At 30.4% G+C, this 21,063-nt stretch overlaps 1 protein-coding gene across 2 annotated transcripts in view; it reads left to right on the plus strand.

Annotated features, from left to right (window-relative positions):
- Nucleotides 1-21,063, plus strand: part of LOC129948892 (GTP-binding protein REM 2) — a 333,357-nt gene that overhangs the window by 191,073 nt on the left and 121,221 nt on the right. The window lies entirely within an intron of this gene.

A 21,063-nucleotide genomic window follows, 5' to 3' on the forward strand; every position in this document is an offset into this window, starting at 1 on the left:
TAAGTTTTACGTTCTTGTATGAGCTTTAAATTCTAGGTTTTTATTCTTATAATTTGCATTTAAACTTCTCACAAAAATGTTAATTGGATTATGTCGTACAAAAGGTTTTTTGAAGCATTTTTTAATTAATTAGAACAATTTTATTTTTAAAGTTCTATTTTTATTTAATTTTTGGGAAAACAATATTTTCGAGGTTTTAATGAACCTAACTTGCAAAGATAATTACTCATTCGAAATTGGACTTTTTTAAGCTCATTTTTTAAACATACTCATAATTCTTTTTTAAATGCTTTGACCAATATTTTACATACAGTTTGTTCCGAAAATGGTGGTCCAAACTGAATAATCTTTAAACAAACATTTTTTTTGTTCTTAAATATTTTAAAAATTCATACATAAGAGCAAATCAAAAGTATAAGGAATGATTCTTCAAAAAATTACCAAATATTGATAACGAAATTATATATGAAATGAAAAAGAGGTTGGGATGCGACCCACACTGATAACTTCTCATCCCGTCTGTAGATTTGTCTTGGTTAAAAGCTTGTGGTTGAATTATTTATAAAAATTTTAAAATTACCAACAGTATTTTTCATATAAGGAAATAGTTTAGTTTGAAAATCTAGTTTTGTTAAATAGATTTTTAGTCGAAAAAAAATTTTTAACATTTATTTCTTGTAGGTTTTATTTTTTTATGAAAAAACAGACGGTTGTCAATTTTATTTTTTACAAAATCCTGTCACATGTTAAAACGTTTTTTTTTTTACACAGCACAAAATTGTTTCGGAGATAAAATCATTGTTAGTTTGTAAAATTTTCGAGTTGACAAAAAACCGTTAATTAATTTTTTTTCAGAAACTATATTTGTTTTGTATCATGTTACAATACATAATATAAAATTTAATTCAAGTCTCTAGCGTTTTGGTTCATGTCAAAATGTTCACCTTTTTTTAAACTGATATGATAAAAAAACAATCACGAACTTTTCTTCAGAGTCCTTCGCGCATCTTTCTGCCATATCATCTATATAAAAAAAATTATTTGAAGTCGATATCTCATCTAGTTCTTGAGCTATGGACGACGAAAAAACGTCGCGAACGTACAGACGTACGTGCACACGATCGCACAGACAGCTTTCTAAAAATCTTTTATTTCGACTCTAGGGACCTTGAAACGTCGAGAAATGTCAAAATTTTCAATCTTATAATGCGTTAGATGTATTTATTAAATTGTATTTGAAATGTATTCGAAGGTGAAATATGAAAAGAATAATATCCACATCTTAAAAATTTGGTAAATGTCAAAAAATTATCAATTAGATAAAACATAACCAATTATAATATTTCCAATGGAGCAATGATTTTTAAGTAAAGTCATATTCTTGCAATCCATTTTTTGTCTCACTTAATTTTGGGAAACTAATACTTGTGTTGCATCTTGCTTATTTTTATACATTAATTTTTCAACCAAAAGCTTGGTAAAATTCTAATAATATTGGATTATAGAAAATAAAAATAGTACATATTTTCGACACATAGGAATTATGTACATATATGGCCAGTTTGCATTCGTAAAACTTTCGAACTCAAGATTTTAATCAAACTTGACATTACGACGGTAGAAAAAAATAGGTACCCCCTATTCCGTCCGCCTGTCTGTCTTCACCCCTATACATCCCAAACCATTGGGTAATTTGTTACTTAGGTTTTTGAACTGATTCGCCTTATAAGTTTTTTTTGGTCAAAAATAAAAAATTCTAATTTTCTCGAAAGCGAACCGATTTTTTTTTAATGTGTTCTAATTTTTTGTTTCTTCATTTTGCTTCTTTCAAAAAAAAAATTTTGTTTTAGTAACTGGCAAGAAAAAGTTTAACTTTAATTAAAAGTAGTGTATCTAAACACGTCTTAGAACTGACGGTTCCTGATCATAAAAACAAAATAAACAAACCTCAATCTAAGGAACAGACCTATTCATTTATAAATGTTCACATCTCAAAAGTCATGTTGACTTGGAAACCTACAATTTTGAAATTTTTTCTTGGTAAAACATTTGTATAGAGTCGAATATTTGGATTAGCCGTGTTATAAATATTAAATATTAAGCGAGTATTGAAATATGTATCATGAAAACAACCGCGGAAACCTAAAAAGTTATTATTTCTAGAGTTATTTTAAGTATGCAGAGTATTACTTTAGCTTTTAAGAACCTTCTATACAGACAATTTAAACTAGTTTTTATAAATATTGTTCAACAATTTAAATCCGTTGTTCTTTCTAATACTTAATTGTATGCTGCTCTGTCTCAACTAAACAAATGATGGCTAATTGTATAAATTTTTAGGATACTTTCTTGATAAATTTGCATAAATTATGAATCTAATTATTAAATTTTCAAAAAGCGGGAGAAACACGCGTTTACTACACATCTTAAACAAAAGTTTTTGTCTGGTTCTTTCGCCTTTTTAAAATTGTCATTTAAGTTAAATAAAGGTTGAATAAATATTCAAATTCTTCAATCCCAAAAGACAAAAACTTTTTCACATTTAAATGTATAAATGTTAGGTAAACCATAAGCCTTAAAAGCTTTTCATTACTTCTACTTAAGGCCTCGTAAAACCTTACTTAAACCCCAAACCCGCAGAAAGTTAAGCTATTAAGAAAAATACCCCTAAAATAAGTATTCAATCAATAAAAACCTTAAAAGTAATAAATCGAAATAAATACGAACCCATCCTTTTTTCAAAGATCCCCCTTTTTCAGTTGAAAAATTGTGTGTTTTGGGAATACAAAAATATTGCAAAGAGATAAAATTCCATCATATCTTTCAAATATAAATTTATCTCACCTACAAATAAAATCTATGTAAAGTCATACTACATTCTTTAAAAGATTTTTTATATGAAAATTTGACAAAATTATTGTTGAATTTATGTTAATTTAAGATATTTCCGTCATCGAAAAGAAACAAGGAACGAGCTAAGAACAAGACAACGACGACGAAGGCGCTGATGGTGGATGTCGCGGGAGTTTGGGTTTCAGATAATTCATGTGGGACATGCTCTAAAATATTATATAGCCTCATCCTGATTTGTGTTCTGTGAAGTGAACACAGTGTTTGCTTCTGGAAGCATGCCAAATTAATATTACCCAATCCATCAGAGTTAGTCATGGTTTTCTGGAAGAACATTTCAATATAAGTAAAGAAGGTGCTGAATCAGATTTCATTCTTTTTGTGTTTGTTTTGTTTTTTCATTCACTTGAATTATTATGAAAATTCAAATCCAATGGGACCAGTACATAATGTTAAGCTTAAAGTGAAAGATTTGTCAAAATTTTAAGAATTGACAAATACGAGCTAGGAATACCGTTTAATTTTATTAAATTGATTAAAGCTTTGAAAGTTGTTTTTATAGATTTTTTTAATTGGAAAAAGTTTGAATAATTTTTAACTGTTTAGAATTGTTAAGAATTGTTTCGAATTGCTAAGAACTGCTCAGAATTATTTAAAATTGTTTATGGAGACTATAAATACAATATATACATCCTTTAAATTTCTTCCATCAATAAAATTGAAGTCTCATTCAATGCTTAGATTATCTTAATCCATAATATCTATACAACATCACTTTTATTTGTGTAGCTTTTTAATCAAAATTTAATAAGCAAGTTCAAACAACCCCGCTTATTGTACCAAAGAATGTAATGTGTATAACTTTTTAAATACGGAAGTCTTTCTTTCGCACAGCAGGGTGCAACACCTTGTATTTATGGTGACAGAAATTGAAAGAAATAGAACCAAACCAATCCCAGAAAAATGTGGTGTCAGTTGCGACTGGACGGCACCAAGGCAATCACAAAAACCAATGTCTTCTGTGGCAATGGAAGTGGATTCGTGTGGTTAATGAGAGGGGGCGCTTATTTGTTGAGCTGGTTCATTGTGGTGCCATTCATAGCTTTAGTTAACACCAAACAATACCCCCCCTACCCCCAAAATGTCACGCACTTAATTATACTACTTTAATGTCACCCAGTCGCCTCTTGCCAGATAATGAACAATAAATTAATATTCTTTGGAATGAAATAGTATTTTTCTGGACGTTCGTAATTCTTATTTTTTCTTCTGTCATTTTTCAACTGTATTCTTTCTTTCGTTTTGTTCTTTATACGAATATAGTAGAAAGAACCAAAGGCAGAGCACTTAACTATTCCTGAGAAGAAAGGGAAGTTGAATGACATGCCAAACTGTGGACAACACCAAAAACAACAACAATGGAAAAAAGGAGGCAAACAGGGATAAAGAAATGACTCCTTGTAAATTAAATTGGAACCACCAGAACAATGGCAGACCAATGACACCATTTTCAATTGTTGTTATTTTTGTGTTTCGATGTTATATTATTTTTGTTTTTTTTTTTTTGTTCAAATAATGGTTTTGGTTTAGTTTAGCTTTGGGTGACAATTTTATTAATGCTTCTCAAGAACTCACAAACCTCAATGACCGCACAAAATGAATAATTTGTTTTAGGTGTCGGTCGGTCGGTTGGTCGTTGGGTCGATATTTGTGTACCTATATAATCCAAAAACTCGAACTAATATTGGTTACCAGTCTCGCCAATATAAAACGAAAATGTCGGGGATGGTTTTATATTGTTTAGGTATTTATTTATTGGATGTGCTACTGGCTTCAAATATAAATTGTGGTCATTGAAATCAATCAATAACAATGTATTACCAGCTTAATATATTGTGTTTGCTTACCAAAGTATGAGAACGATTTGTTTGAATTATCTGTTACCTACTTAAAAATGTTATCATCAAGAGGTTGAGTCACAAATATGTACATAACGTATATTAAGGCAATTATAACACCAATTAAGTTGGATAAAGAAATAAGTCTATTGGAGATTTTAATAACTTAATAATACTTTGAAGGTGTTATACGAATAAATCTTTATGAAGTGTGCCAGATGAGTCTTATTGTTCTACGAAAATATCATTTAATTTTGCAACCAATCCATATGTCACTAAAATATATTGGCATAAAGGCTTTGAATATGACGAAATTTAAGTAGAGACTCATTAATTTCAAACTTCAGGATTAAATTCCCAAAGAACATAAAAAGTGCACATACAACTTACAAAAAACATCTTTGCTTCACGAATATTAAAGTTTTGACATTTTTAGTTTGAACAAATAGGATCTATAGGTTTTTCCTGTTTGGCAGGTAGCGCAGTCCTGTCCATTTCGTCCATATGTTTCCATTTGGGCCATAAGAAATTATTTATCATCGTTATGCAGCGCTCGCTGTTGACGGCGACCGACTTACTAACATCGTTTTAAAAACCACCATGGCTGCGGGTCCAAAATCCACACCACACGGTTACTTTTTGAGGATGCATTATCACCTGGTAAGCCTCGCGTGGGTTGGTGTAGTTCCATATACGGAAATTTTGCTTGTTGACACAGCTATTATCCAAAAATGTGACTCGTCACTAAATATGATTTTTCGCCCAAAATTGGGGTCCCCTTCGAAATAATTCGAAGCCCAGTTAGCGAACAAACGGCGTCGTTGTCTATGGTCACTAACTTTGAGCGCATGGGTTACTTGGATACTGTACGGGTGTGGGCCCCGACGAAAAATTCGGCAATTTGAAGCCTCCAAAAGGCAGAGTTTTTGTGAACTGCGAGGAATAATAGACTACCTCGGGTTCTTCTCACGCGTTCTTGTGTCCCTGAACGTACGGGTATTGGATGATTTTTTACTGAACCGTTCGTCAACAAATTTGGACAACAAACGGTGAAGAGTCAACTGTGAAGGGCAACTACGTCTACTGTAAAATGGGGACAACGTTTGTGTTACCGAACACTCATTTTAATAATAAAGTTTTATCATTTGAATGTACTGTTCAATTGTGTAACTTGCATGATGATTTGGCATAAACAACTAAAAAGAAGATTTGACAGATCTCACTAAACTAAAATGGCCGCCACGGGGCTCCAAAATCTACCCGCACTAATTGAAAACCCTATAAATGAAACATCTTATTGCAAAACAGTTAATTAATTAAAAACCACTAAGCACAATAATTAATAGTTAAAAATGTGGTGCCATTTATAAATATTACTAAAACTCCTTTAAGCTTGAAATATTAAAAAAAATCATGAGCAACTAGTTTTTGTACTCGTTCCGATTTATCCTATTAACAATTATGACATATCTCGACGTTTCAAGGTCCCTAAAATCTAAAAAAGAGGCTGGATGCGACCCACACTGATAACTTGCCGTCTGTCGATTTGTCTTGCTTAAAAGTTTAAAAGTTTTCGTGTTTTGTTAAAAAAGCTGTCAGTTGAATTATTCTTACAAATTTTAGAATTACTAACAATATTTTTCAAATAAGTAAAGACAAAGTTTGGTTTGAAAATCTAATTTTCAGTCGATAACACATTTGTACCAATTTTCGTAGCATTTCTTAAATTTGTACGAATTGGATGAATGAAATTAATTTGAGAGATACCAAGAACCAATTTTTACCAAATTTGTAAGTTAAAATTAGCTGGAAGTCATGATCTCAAAGTGTTGAAAAGATATTAGAGTCGAAAATCAATTTTTACCAACTTTTATTAATTTTTTTGTTAAGGTTTTTTTTTTTAAACTGTAAATTCGATATTTCTTAAAATTTGTCTGAATGTTGAAAACAATATTTCTTATAAGTAAACCTTAGTTAAAAGCCATAATCTTAAATTTTTGAAAAGATATTTGAGTCGAAATTCAATTTTTACCAACTTTGTGTAATGTTTTTTTAGGTTTTCATTTTTTATAAATAAAACTGTCGATTTTCAAAACTTTACCAGATGTTAAAAACATAATTTTTCGTTGCACAAAATTGCTTTGTAGTAAAATCATTTTTTATTCGTAAAATTTTCGAGGTGACACTTTTTTTTTACAATTAACCAAAATTTTCAACTTTTTTTAAACTGCTGTGGTAAAAAACCACCCACACAATTTTCTTGAGAGCCCTTTCTTTATCTTTCTGCCTTTATATCTGCATAACAAATTTATTTGAAGTCGATATCTCTTCTTCTTTTTGAGCTATTGACAACGAAAAAAATGTCGCGAACGTACGGACGTCGACTCAAATATCTTTTATTTTTTACTCTAGGGACCTTGAAACGTTGAGAAATGTCAAAATTTTCAATTCATCAAATCGGACCAGTTACAATATTTTCCTATGGGAAAATAATAAAAATCTATCCTTTGCCAAGAAATCTGTATGGGTTCTACGGTTTCTACGATTTCAATGAGTGTTTTCTTCCATTTCCGATTCGATTTCACTTTATATAAACATTGAATCAACCTTTCGATTATTTTTGGAAATTTGGAATTTTTTGAACTAAAAGAAAAGACCAGACCTTTTGAGTCATGTTTTAAAAGCAATTCTTTTATTTTGTTCACAAGAAAGGTCAGACACCCGGAAATGTTTAAAATTAAATTTATTTAAATGTGTTAAGGGCAATTAACTTTATTTATTTTAAAAATATCAAAGGAATTCAATTTGCCATAAATAGACCGGATTAAAAGAACGCCCACCTAATTTTCATTTTACGAGCTGAAAATAAAAAAAATCACTTGTTGATCTTTCTCATGACCAATTTGTATTGTTGACAATTTATAAAAAAAAACAACAATTATATGTAATTGTTTAAAAATAAACACACAATAAATTTTCTTCTTAACCCATTTTTAAAATAAATTAAGGAAAAAATCTTCCTTTTTATAAATGTTGTTCCCTTGAAAAAACTCGTTAGCATATGAATATTTGTTTTTTTTTTCCATAAAAATGCATACAATTTCCACATCAAAAGTTTTGTCAAATGACGATGAACTTCATTTATCTGATGACATTCCTGCCACTGTCCTTTTTATATTTGCCTTAGACAAAGGTTCAATATCCGTTTGATTATTACGACCATAGATAGGTGCAGTATAGTCATAGTGTCGAGATCCTTTTTATAGACGGTTTGTCACATAACACAAGTCTCGACTTGGCACCGGAAATAAAATAAGAAAAATAAATTCTCCACCATGTTGATGGGAAATGTAGCGTTCAATGCACCCGTTACGTCGCCTGGAAGTTATCGCGTCATCGTCAGTCTGCAGTCGTCGTATTGCAGACGACTCCAAGCAAAGCAATGACATCAAATTTTCCTAACGATTTTGTAGCTTTTCATTCTATAGTTATCGCATTTTTAATATGACGCCCGACAATGTCAAATTGAATCACTTACGGACAACAAACAGGAAAAAGAAGGAACATTATTTTCCCAACAACAACAGCACCACATTCAGAAGCATCAAAATCAACAGAAGCAGCAGAATTGTAAATCCGGATACTGAACTTTGTGGCATTTCCTTGACAGGGACTAAGTTGCGCCCTCATTTTTGCAGCGTTAACTCGTTTTTATATAAAAAGAATATTATTTTGCATTTTATATGTTGATGCAATTGTGAAAGGAGGTTTTGTGGAAATAAATGTTTATTATAAACAATAGCGTGTCAATTTATTTTGAAACCGGAGCAGAAAATTGATATCTGCGATGTTAAAAAGCATCATTCGAAAAGCTTTCATCTGCGAATTTCCTGGAAACAATAGCTGCAATGGAAAATACACATTTCCTGGTTAATAAAATGCATGAAATGTGAATGAACTTTTAGAATCAACAGGCTTGTCATATAACAACCAGGGCCGTAGATTTGGGAAATTATACAAAATTGTCCTATGAGATTAATAATGTTAGGGTGCGAGATGTTCAAAAAAAAGTGTTTGAAGTATGCTTTTGACCGATTTAAAAAAAATTGCTCAAATATTAACCCTAGAGCAGAATGCAGAATGACTGATCTTGATTTTAAATTCTGTCCTAATACTTTATTTTCCTTTCCTTTGTCCTTTGATTTTCAGATCTTATTTCCTTCAAATATTGATAATTATGGCTAATACAATATTTTAACTTCAGCTTATCCAATCTTGTGAAGAAAATTCAGTGTTTATCAATAAATGATTTGGATACAGAATTAAAAACAACCCCCAGAAATGCATTTTTATAATTTTAGCTACGATCCTGGAATTTCACATAAGAGTGAGAAGTTGTCTGTAGACGTCCCTTTTATGAGTCAACAAAGCTGTGTGGCGTCATTATTCCGCTGAATTTTTTTGTAAGATGAAAAGAAGAAAATTTAAATTATCATATTTCACATTTCATCAGCAAAAATAAAAACAAAAACAAACACAAACTTTTCAAGACGTGTTTTGATATCCTTAATGCCTCTGAGAAAACTTTTTGTTAGACCGTCTTTGTTATAGTAATTGAATATGCACTTAAGCTTTAGCAAATTGTATTACAATGTGTACCCAGCATTTAAGACAAGATAGGCGAATGTACAGAAATGGAGATATGTATGGAGGTATGTATTCTTTAGTTTTAGGCAGACAAAAAACAATTGGCCATTTGGTCTTTCAAACGAAGAACTGTTTTGAAAAGTTACAAATCTATGCATTTTTAAAATCTTTATTATGGCTTTGAAAATTGTCATATTTTTAACGTTCCATGGGAAGTAATTGTAGTCGTTCAGTTTTTGAATATTTAAAGTTTTAAAAAATTGATAATTCCTTATTTAGTCATATATATTAGACTGAATATAAATATTGACTTAAATTTCAGTATGTTTTACAAATAGTAAGATTACTGGATTTATCAAGGGTTTATTTTTGTGGTAAAAATTCAACCGGGGTTATTTTTATGTTATTTTGAAATTTTAGTGTCTTATAACCTGGGTTATTTTTAAACCTACTTTAATAACCTCGATTATTTCATAACATTGGTTTTTTTAACCTTGGTTATTTTTTCGAACCTGGTTTAACTTTTCAACTGTTTTATTTTTAAAAGACGGTTATTTTATAACATTTGTTATTTTGTAACCCTTGTTTTTTTTTTAATTTGTGTTATTTGTTGGTTATTTTATAACCTTACTTAACGTTAAGGCTATATCATTTTATAACCTTGATATATTTAAGCATGTGTTATTTTATAAATTCGAGTGTTTTAAAATTTGAGCTATTCTTAAACCAGATTTATTTTATACAGAAAATATTGCTGAAATAGTTTTGCCGTTAAATATCTTAAGAGAAATCAATGATATTGACTTTGGGTAGATCTTATTTTATAAAAAATTGTTTTATAAATATACTTCGTGTCACTTTTGTTTTTTTTTGTCGATATTTCTTAAACCTTTAAATTTTTTTGTAAAAACAAAAATGTGGAATGATAAAAGCAACATTTTCGGATTGAGTTGATAAATACAAGGTAAATTTAGATTTTGTTCTTATCCTAACCTTTGTAATGGTTTTTCGAAAGGAGATCATAAAAAGAACCTGTTTTTTTGTCACATTGATATGGACAAGATCTAAGTTTACCTTTAAAGTAAAGAAAATAACTGAAACTCTTATGGTTATGTTTTGATCTCTGTTATTTTAAAACCTAGGCTATTTTTAAACCTCGTTTATTTTATAACCTGGGTTGGATTATATGTTAATAATGTTTTTTAAACCTCGTTTTATTTTTGAAGATTAGTTATTTTAAAACCTGACTGATTTTATGACCTAAATATTTGTTTTATTGAATGGATTAAAATAATTGTCAGTAACATGTGTTGCCTCTTGATTTCTGAATTAATTCAAGTAACCTGTAGTGTATTGATTAGTAGAGTACTGTTAAAAATTGAGAGAAATTTGGTCCCAAACCCGATTTATGGCTTCAATAATCTCTTCGGTTTTTTAATATTTGACAAATAAATTTGAATAGGGACTTAAATTATTTTTAGTCTTAAAAAAATAAAAAAAAACGCAAAACGTAAATAGCTTCAAAACTTTAATCTCCAAATTTAAAAATTTGGGTTTTAGGTGAGTGGAAAGACAAAGGCAACCGGGGGTCCACTTATTTCGACTTCGTAATGTCATTTTTATTCGGAATCTCGAGTTCGAAATTTTTTACCAATGCAATACTTTCCATGTATGTAGATCCTAAACATCGCTAGTAAAATTCAAAAACTAACTTGAAAATTTTAAGAGAAAACAACGATTTTATTAATGTTATTGTAATGGGTCCCGATTTGTCGAATTAAAAAATTTGAAATTTCTCGACATTTCAAGGTCCCTAGAGTCAAAATAAAAGATTTTTAGAAAGATGTCTGAGAGTGCGTGTGTACGTCCATTCGGCTGTGTTTTTTCGTCGTCCATAGCTCAAGAACCAGAGCGTCTATGGATTTTTTACCATAGCAGTTTAAAAAAAGGTGAAAATTGTGGTTAACCCTAAATATGTCATGAACCAAAACGCTAGAGACATGAAATAAATTTTATATTATAAACTTTAGCGTCACACCAAACTAGTATATTTAAAAAAAATCCAATTAACGTTTTTTTTTGTAAATCAAAAAAACTGAAACAAAATTTATCACCTCGAAAATTTTACGACCAAAAATTTTGTGCAACAAAAAATAACGTTGTTAACATCTGGTAAAATTTTGAAAAAAATCAAATTGATGGTTTTTTATATAAAAAATAAAAACCTAAAAAACATTACTGAAAGTTGGTAAAAATTGAATTTCTACTCAAATATCTTTTACCAAAACTTTGAGATATTGGCTTTAAACTACTTTCGTCAGTAAATTTTAAGAAAAATCGAATTGACAGTTTTTTACAAAAAATAAAAACCTAAAAAAAAAATTACAAAAGTTGCTAAAAATTGATTTTCGACTCCAATATCTTTTAAACAAATTCAGATTATGGCTGCCAACTAATTTTAAGTTATAAAAATTAACAAAAGTTGGTAAAAAGTGGTTTTTGACTTAAATCTCTTTTCAAAAAATTGAGGTTATAGACGAAAGCTAGTTTTAACTTATAAGAATTATTGTTTTTAACATTCTGGAAAATTTGGAGAAAAATCGAATTAACGGTTTCTTACAAAAAATAAAAAGCCTAAATATAAAAATTAATAAAAGTTGGTAAAAATTGATTTTCCACTGAAATATCTTTTCAAAACTTTAAGATCTTGGCATTAAGCTACTTTTTTCTTTTAAAAAACATTCTTGTCAACATTTAGTAAAATTGTCAGTTTTTTACAAAAAATAAAAACTTAAAAGAAAATTTAACAAAAGTTGGTAAAAATTGATTTTGGACTCAAATATCTTTTCAAAACTTTGAGACATTGGCTTAAAATTACTTTTTCTTTTAAAAAATATTGTTGTCAACATTCATTAAAATTTTGGGAAGAATTGAATTGACAGTTTTTTTTACAAAGAATAAAACCTAAAAAAAAAAAACAATACTAAGACTTTGGTTAAAATTTACTTTAGACTCAAATAGCTTTTCAAAAATTAAAAGAAATGTCTTCAAACTTTTTATTTCACAGAAAATGTTGTCTTCGATATTCAGTGGTTTTTTAAATAATCCAACAGTTCGATTTTCCATAAAAAAATAAAATCTACAAGAAATATTCGACTTATAATTTATTTAGTTTTATTTATTTTCTTTATAAGAAAAATATTGTTGGTAGTTTTAGAATTTTTAAGAATTATTAAACGAACAACTTTTTAAACCAACACGAAAACCTACAAACTTTATCAGCAAGACAAATCGACAGAAAGGATATGGGAAGTTATCATTTTGGGTTGCATCCCAACCTCTTTTTTCAAAAAGTATTTTTATTCATTATTATTCAAAATGTTGACTCTAGCTTTTAAGCTTACATTTTTGACTTTTCAAAATAGCACAACTTACATAGTTTATGAATTAACATTTCATTAAAAATTTAAAACGGCCTTGTTCATATTCAGCACTCCAGTTATAATTCGTTTACTCTTTTGCTGAACTAATTTAATGAAATGTCTTGAACGTAATTGGAAAACTCACTCTGTTTTATAAATTTAAACTTCAATATTGACTTATTTTTATATACAAAAGTGATAACTGTGATCTGTGAAAATCTCTTTCTGAATTTTATAGATCTTTGTTTCTTAATTACGTATTACCTTTCCCTTCACAAAAGTATACTTTTAATTTGTTTTCCTAAAATTCCCTCAATATTTAAACTTGGTAATTTTTACTTCCTTATAACATTTTACTATAATTTGCATCATATATTAATACACTCTTTCAAAACACCAAAAAAGTATTTTCTATCAAAAATTTAATTCTATCGTGTTCACTCGGGCGTATGCGTATATTTTTACATTGACTGTCTAACAAAATCATCTCCATTTATGTCTGTAGACGATTCTCGCTACCCCGACTTTGGAATATTTACATATCATATGATATTGAAATGATTAGACTATTAATAGACGGAATACAAAAAATCTTCTAGAACTTAAACAACTTACCTTACCAGACGCCTTATACCTTGAACTCTAAAACTATTTGACTCTGTTTTATTTTCAAAACAAGTGCTTTCAAAAATAACAAACATAAATACAATTCCATACAAAACAAAACACTTTCAATTTAAGTTTCAATTTATTTAAATTTTACCACCATTAACCGCTAATAAACTTCCCATTTTATTTCACCAACAATTAGGGTAGGGTATATTTTAAGTAGTCTCGGAGTCGTTTTTTTTTGGTATATAAAATAAATGCGAACAAATTACAATTTTCTTGCCATATTCCGGGCATCATCACCTTTCATTGTTGTTTTTGAAACGATTGAGTGCTAAAATTTCAGCAGACTCGATTTTTATTTCCCGAAAAAGAAAAAGATGAAAGTTAAGACCAAATACAAACCAAAAAAATAAGTTAAAAGTGTTTAAAATTATCATTTTATTCTACATTTCCCGAAATAACATTTTCCAATCCCCATTTCTATACTCACCGCCATCGCCGTCGTTGGTAGCTTCAACAAGCATCATTCAGAGGGAAATAAGAAAAATAAGCCGCTTAATTGAGGATCTTTTACACGAGGAAACACCTACAACATTACCACTGCCAGTGCCAGTGCCAGCGCCACCGTCAGGCGTCTCAGTGTTACCAAGCCTTAAAGATGTATATACCTTCAAGTTGTTTTTCACTTCTTCCTTTTGTCCATTGTAGTTGCCACTGTAATTACACGACGGAATGAGAAATTTTCCACCATTAACGCGGCGTCATATTCCCATTCACGGTGCATTTTAAATGCCATAAAATCTCATTGTACACAACAATACAAATAATAATTGTGAATTAAATTAAATGTTTCGGTTAAGAGTATTTTCCGCCACTTTTAGCAACAATTATTATTCGCTTGGAATGTTGTATGTTGATATAAGGAAATTTAAGTTCTTATTCTGGAAAAGTTTCCCCCCAGGTCTTAATGTAGTAAGGCACCTATGTACCTTAGACTGTCTCAAAATATATCAAAAATGTTTACTTATCCGATAGGCTTTAAAGGCTTTAATTCAAATCTGTATCCGAAATCACTTTTACAAGTCAGTTTTTCGAGATGTTGCTTTTTTAATTCTAAAGACAAACATATAGGGTTTTTTTGGGTGTTTAAATTAATGAAGTAGTATTTTTTTTTCAAAAACGTTCGTAATGGTTTCAAAATCTTTAAACTTGATCTTCAATATGCTGTCTTATTATTTAAAGTATTTCAATTCTTAAAATATTTCTAGATCACAGTTTTTCTATACCTTAACCATAGATAGATAGAATTGTTAACCATTTATGCTAATAAGATTTTTTTTGAAAGAAAAGTCAAAACGGTTTTTCTAACCAAGTCAATTTTTTGAAATATATTCAAAGAGTTAATAAAAATATTATTGAAAGCGAATACTTTGAACATTTTAGCAGATATTCAAAATCGAAGTTCAGATACGAAACCAGCACTAGAAATGTTTTTAAAACTTGTTTTTCAAGACCATGGAATTCAAAGTTTTTCAAAGCTTCATATAGTGTCAAAACTAGTGCAAGTTTCCAGAAACTAAGTAAGATACTAGAATGATGAAATCAAAAACGCTATTTATTATTAAGAATTATGTAGAGTCTTATTTTAGACTTCAGAAGACAGTTTTTATTTGTTTTAAACATTTTTCAAAGCGGCATATTTTTAAGACCTGGTGTGATAGATTCAAAGTCAAGATGCGAGATTCATAGTCAAGACACCTCAATACTTTTAAAATTATTGGTTTGTTCCTGAGACAGAAAAAAACCTAATTTAAAGAGCTGAAATTTTACGAGTGACATTATTTCATCAAATACTAACCAAAATGCTGCATTTTAAAAACCGAAGACATTTTCGGTTTTTTGAATCAGTCTTATGTGCCTTGTACATACATACATCCGTCTCGTCGTCGTATCGTCAGTTTCGAGAACATTGCACTTTTTATTTTAAACGATTATCTCTGATGAGTGCCCTAAATTTTGGAAAGAGTTTTTATTTTAATGTTGTTTACAAATACGTGAGCTCTGAGAAGTTCAAGCTTCAAGACATGGGTTAATGTGGTTCGTGTATATTTAAATAAATATTTTGACATACATAATTTTTGTATAATTTTATTTTTGTTTTTTTAACCAAGTTTTGGGTCATATTTAATAACCAGTACAGGGTTGTTTGGGTTGTTGTTTGGGTTATTTAGGTGTCTCTCCATGTTTTTCATGTTAAAAATAGTGAGATGGGGCATTTTTGAAATTCCTTGAAATTTGATTTTTATGATTAACGATGAGAGATGATTTTATCGTTGGATCCTGATGGCCTTATTAATGGTAATTATAAGGACGGTGCTGGGGATGATGATGTAGGGCAGGCGGGTGGTTGATTTTTTAAAGAATATAATTTTGTTAAAAAATATGGGTCTCTGGGTTATTGGAACGGAAACTTTATTTTTTGGAGTGACATTTAAAAAATTGTTGTGCGGTTGAGTTTGTGATATTAAAAGGGAAACAAAGTTAATTAAATTTGAATCATTTATTGATTATTAAGTCATTGGATTCAATAAAGTTATCGTTTAAAAATCAGTTTTATGCTACTTGGTGGTTATTTTCGGTATAAAGGTAAGTTAATTAAAGGATATTTGCATATTTTTTTTATATTTATTTAAATACAGGTACAGGATAATTATGAAGTTTATTAAGTAGTAAAAGTTGCTAAAGTATTAAAAATGAATGCAGGAATTTTAAGGCTTCTGACTAGTGATTATTATTTGAGTTTTTATTTTTAAACTGATTTTTAAATTAAAAGCTTCAGGAAGAATAATAATAACTTGTGAGCTTTCAAATTGAATATTTGTCAAGGTCCAAAAATATTCTTAAAGTATGAGCTTGAATCAATTCAGGTTTAAGACTTCTATATTACTTGAGACATTTTTTTCAACTGGATACTTCAAATGTGAACTTCCTATAAATATTTTAAATACTTTAAACAAATTTTAGTAATGTTTCATTTTAAATTTTAAAGGCACTCAGACTTTAGTTACTATGCACAATATTGTGTAATGGCGTATGTGGAATGCTTAAATTCAAATATTGCCGATAAATCAATAAACCTCGGTTTTTATAAACACTATGGACTAAAGCATCAATGTTCTAATTTCCTTAGTTTTTAAGCACACTATTTCGATTATTTATACAACGAACTTGTCTCAGCAGTTCAATATCACTAATACCAGCACTACGATGATCTTAAACTGCTTGAGTTTTGCAGACTTTAAAATGTTCACAATTATTTTTGTAGGAAATTGTGTATATCTTTTCATTTTAAGTAATGTCATTCGAATAATGACTTTGACAGCTTAAAAAGTGACACCTGAACAAAAAGCGGGCTATTCAAAATTCGTGCAATTCAGTGGTCCATTTTATTTACTTATTTAATTAAGGTGGCGCTACAGTCCTGTGTGAACTAGGGGCTCAACCAAGAAACTTCTCCATCTAGCTCGGCTCCAGCAAGATGTCTCTAGTTGCACAATCTAAGTTGGGTGAGGTCACTTTTCCCTGTGCACGCCATTTAATCCACGGTATTACTCTACTGCATTGGCTTATGGGCCTGGATTCAGAAGCTTTCTGGCTAGAACATTGGTTTTCATGCGCTGTACGTGATCCAGCCAAGTTTAAGCCGTTGGACCTTTATACTTCTTTCTTAGTCTACGTTGCTCTACAGTCCCATACTGCTTGTCGTTTCATCTTCTTTTCCACTCACTTTCTATGCTTACGCACCTTCAGTTTACACCCCGTTAGCTCTATCCTAACTACTCATTTTTCTAACACAAGTTTTATTCTTTTAGACCTATTCTGGGTGAGTGATTTAAGAAAATATGTACAAATATCAGCCCCAGCCTTTTCGAGACATGATTGTATCTAATTAACTTATGACTTTGACTTACAGGTCGTTACTCAAAGTTTCCAATTCAGGGATTTTCGAAATATCGATATTGAAGCGTTAGAGGTAAATGCTAGAATCATAAATTTGGATATCAACTATAACCTGCCTTCGTCAGATTTTCAATCCGTTCCCTTATGATAAAGATTTTGCATATAAGGTTTGGGTACGATATCGACTGTTAAAACTAAGGCGCACTTAATGCTCGGTACGTAACAAACTGGTGACCAAAATAAGAAATGCCAAAAGGCGTACTTTTTGAAATTACCTAAGCCATTCGCAAGGAGGTCGAAAATTATGAGCAAGTCAGCGAAACTTTGGTTTATGCAAGAGTAAATAGTGCCTCAGCTCTGAAATAGATAAAAATATGCTAAAAAAAAGAATTGTTTGTTCTTTTGTTGAAAATGCTTCAAATTCTCATTACCATGAAGTTGCTGGGCCTGCGTCATAGAACTAATTCCCATCTCTGGTTTCGGTTTTTCTACGTCGACTCTGTCGATGTTGTTGAATCAATTATCTCAATTAAAACAAAAGCCGTTGGCATTGACGATATATGTACATCCATCATTTCTCAAAATGTTACTGACTATTCTTCTACCTTACTTAAACCATATTTTTAACTTCATCATCATGTAAGGTCACTATATCATGCAATGGAAGCTAGCAAAAATCTTACCTATACCAAAAAATTCCAAAGGGAAAGAGTTTAGGCCACTTGGTTTTTTTGTCCTTTTGTCTAAAGTCTTTGAAAGACTCATTCAAAAACAATTAAATAATTTTCTTAATGTCAACAATTATTACTAATTACTCCTATGCAATCTGGTTTCTGGAAGAAACATAGTTGTATCACTGTTTTAATCAATATTATTAAGGACTTGAGGATGTCAATGGATAAAGATCATGTGTCATTTTTAGTCCCCTTAGAGTTTTCGAAAGATTTCGATTCAGTTGACCACACATTATTACGCAATTAACTTATTAATGAATTTAATTTTTCTTCTGCGGCAGCAAACTTAATTTGTTCATCATGAGCTGTGGAAATAAATGGATCGCTAACAAATTTCCTTCCGAATTTAAATGGTGTTCCGCAAGGCTCAATTCTTTGTCCATTGTTGTTTTCAATGTACATTAATTCAATTCCAAACTCAATGAAATTTTGTTTATTATCTTTTTATGAGGATGAGGTGCAGCTTTACTTTAATTGTCTTCTCGGTTTAATAGAACACTACATTGAATTCTTAAATGAGGATCTTAAAAGGTTTCAGAATTGGTCCACTGCAAATAGGCTACAACCATACCCCGATAGAATTCGTTGAGACGGCTTAAAATTTAGGAATAATATTTAATTGCTTTTTAACATGGAACAACCACATTAACACCATAGTTGGTAAGACTTATGGAGCTCTGCGTCCATTGTTTGCGGCCATTATACTCCCATAAAAAAGTTTTCTTTACTTGCCAAAACCTTAATAATACCAATTCTTACTTACGCATGCGAAATTTTTCCTTCTTGTAGTTATCAAAGTAAACGAAAACTTACAGTTGCATTCAACGCTACATTTTTGGACTTCGAAGAAATGATCACATTTCAGAAATATCAAATCATATTCTAAACATGTCATTATATAACATGCTTAATTTTCGGACATTGTCCTTGCTTTCTGATATACTACTTTCACAGACATCTCGCTATCTCTTCGACATAATACGACGAACCTCATCTGTCAGATCATTACAATTTACAACTTATCAGCCCACGTTATTAAACTCTCATTTCTGAACGACAATTTTATGTTAATAGCATTCGGCTTTGGAATGCCTTGCCAAGATCAATAAGGGAAATAAGTGATGCTGTCAAGCAAAACTCGAAATCAAAAAATACTTGTCAAGATCTTAATTTTATACATGTATCGGAGCCTCTCAATACTCACAAAAGCCCCATTGACATCACACTGAGTGCTTAAAATTATGTCAATTTCATCTGCATATGACAGTAATTGGACAGCCTTTGAAAGATACTGTCTCTGGAGTTGACATGGGAGCTCTACACTATTCTTTCAAGAAAGATGTTAAAGAAATCGCATGACAGTGCTTAGCCTTATCTAAAGCCTTTTTTTACATCTAAATGTTAAGTTGTTTCCAACTTTTATGGAGGAGCGTGAATTCTCCATGGTCATCCTAGACAAACGGACGAGTTTGGCAGGGATGTCAAAACTAGACATGGCTCTATACAGTTCGTCCCCGTAGATGCTGTCATATGCGGCTTTAAAATCGATTAAGAGATGGCGGGTGTGGATTTGATGTTGTTGGTTTTTTTTTTCTAGGATTTGGCGCAATGTGAATATTTGATCGACTGTGGACTTTTCTGCTCTGAAACGACACTGATAAGGACCTATCAGGTTGGTGAACATTTTGTAAGCGATGTTAAGTAGATTGATTTATCTATAGTTGGTGTAGGTTAGAGGGTTGCAATACTGGGGTTCTATTCATCGGTTATGCTTTTTTCTGACCATATTCTACAGATAAGTTGGTGCAGGCTCCTAACTAACTGCTTTTGAAGAGCTCAGCATTCAAGCCATTTGCTCGAGCGGCTTTGTTTTAGACTTGTTTTAGACGGAAAGACGGGATTGTTAGCATTCTTCGTCTAAATTGAATGGATTATACTGCCTGACATTTTATTTATTTTAAGACAGAAAAGTTATGTACAAAATATTTTGAAGCTCCAATTTCATGACTTAACGATAATTTAATTCTGGAAACAATTACTTATGGAGAACACTGTATAAAATTTAATTAAATCAAGAAAGTTTTTTAAGGGCTTTAGTACTTCAAATAGAAATACAGAAATGAATGAGTGAATATTTTAGTATTATAATCTGAAAGATATTGTATGGCATTTATTTTTGTTTTTATTTCGGAAATAATTTTCGACAAAATTCGGCATAGCTACTACGATTTGATTATTTCACTACCTTTTCCTATACATATGACATCGTTGAAAGACTGGCTTTCAATTCTCTAAGAGTAACTGCTTTTTATTGGCTTAAATCAATGACTAAAATATCACCATGCAAATTAATCACGAACTAAAATGCCAATTGACAGTACGACTTCTAGAAATAAATTTGTCATCGAATTTTGCAATTATTCGATAAATCAATTAGCATGGCTCGATAGCTCTTGTCATTTACCGTATCGTTAGCTCCTTTCTCCTTTCGAATGAAATAAGGACTGATGGTGCTACACCAACCAGTCAATTTGTCAATTTTAATGGATGTAATGGTGATTCGTTAAGAACTTCAATATTGTCTTCGCTCCTTTAAGGGCAATTATCCTTATTGGCAAAGCTATTTAACCAGAAACAAGCTTCATCATTAAACACCGTTAAAAGGAAGAAGTGCTCTATGAACTTCAAAGCACATACATTTAGAACATTTGGAAGTGTTCATCCGGCAGTAAACATTTCATGTCAATAGTCAAACTAACCCTCGAAACTTTGTATGCATTTAAAAAAACACCCTATACCTACTATTTTTGTTTAACGTCTCTATAGAAAACAGCATTAAATATCAGGTGTTGATAGAAAGTTATCAGTGTGGGTCGAAAAACAGCATTATTTTCAACTTTTAGAAAATGCAGCTATTGCTAAGTATTCTTATTTTGGATA

Source organism: Eupeodes corollae, chromosome 3 (genome assembly GCF_945859685.1).
Source record: "Eupeodes corollae chromosome 3, idEupCoro1.1, whole genome shotgun sequence".
NCBI lineage: Eukaryota > Metazoa > Arthropoda > Insecta > Diptera > Syrphidae > Eupeodes > Eupeodes corollae.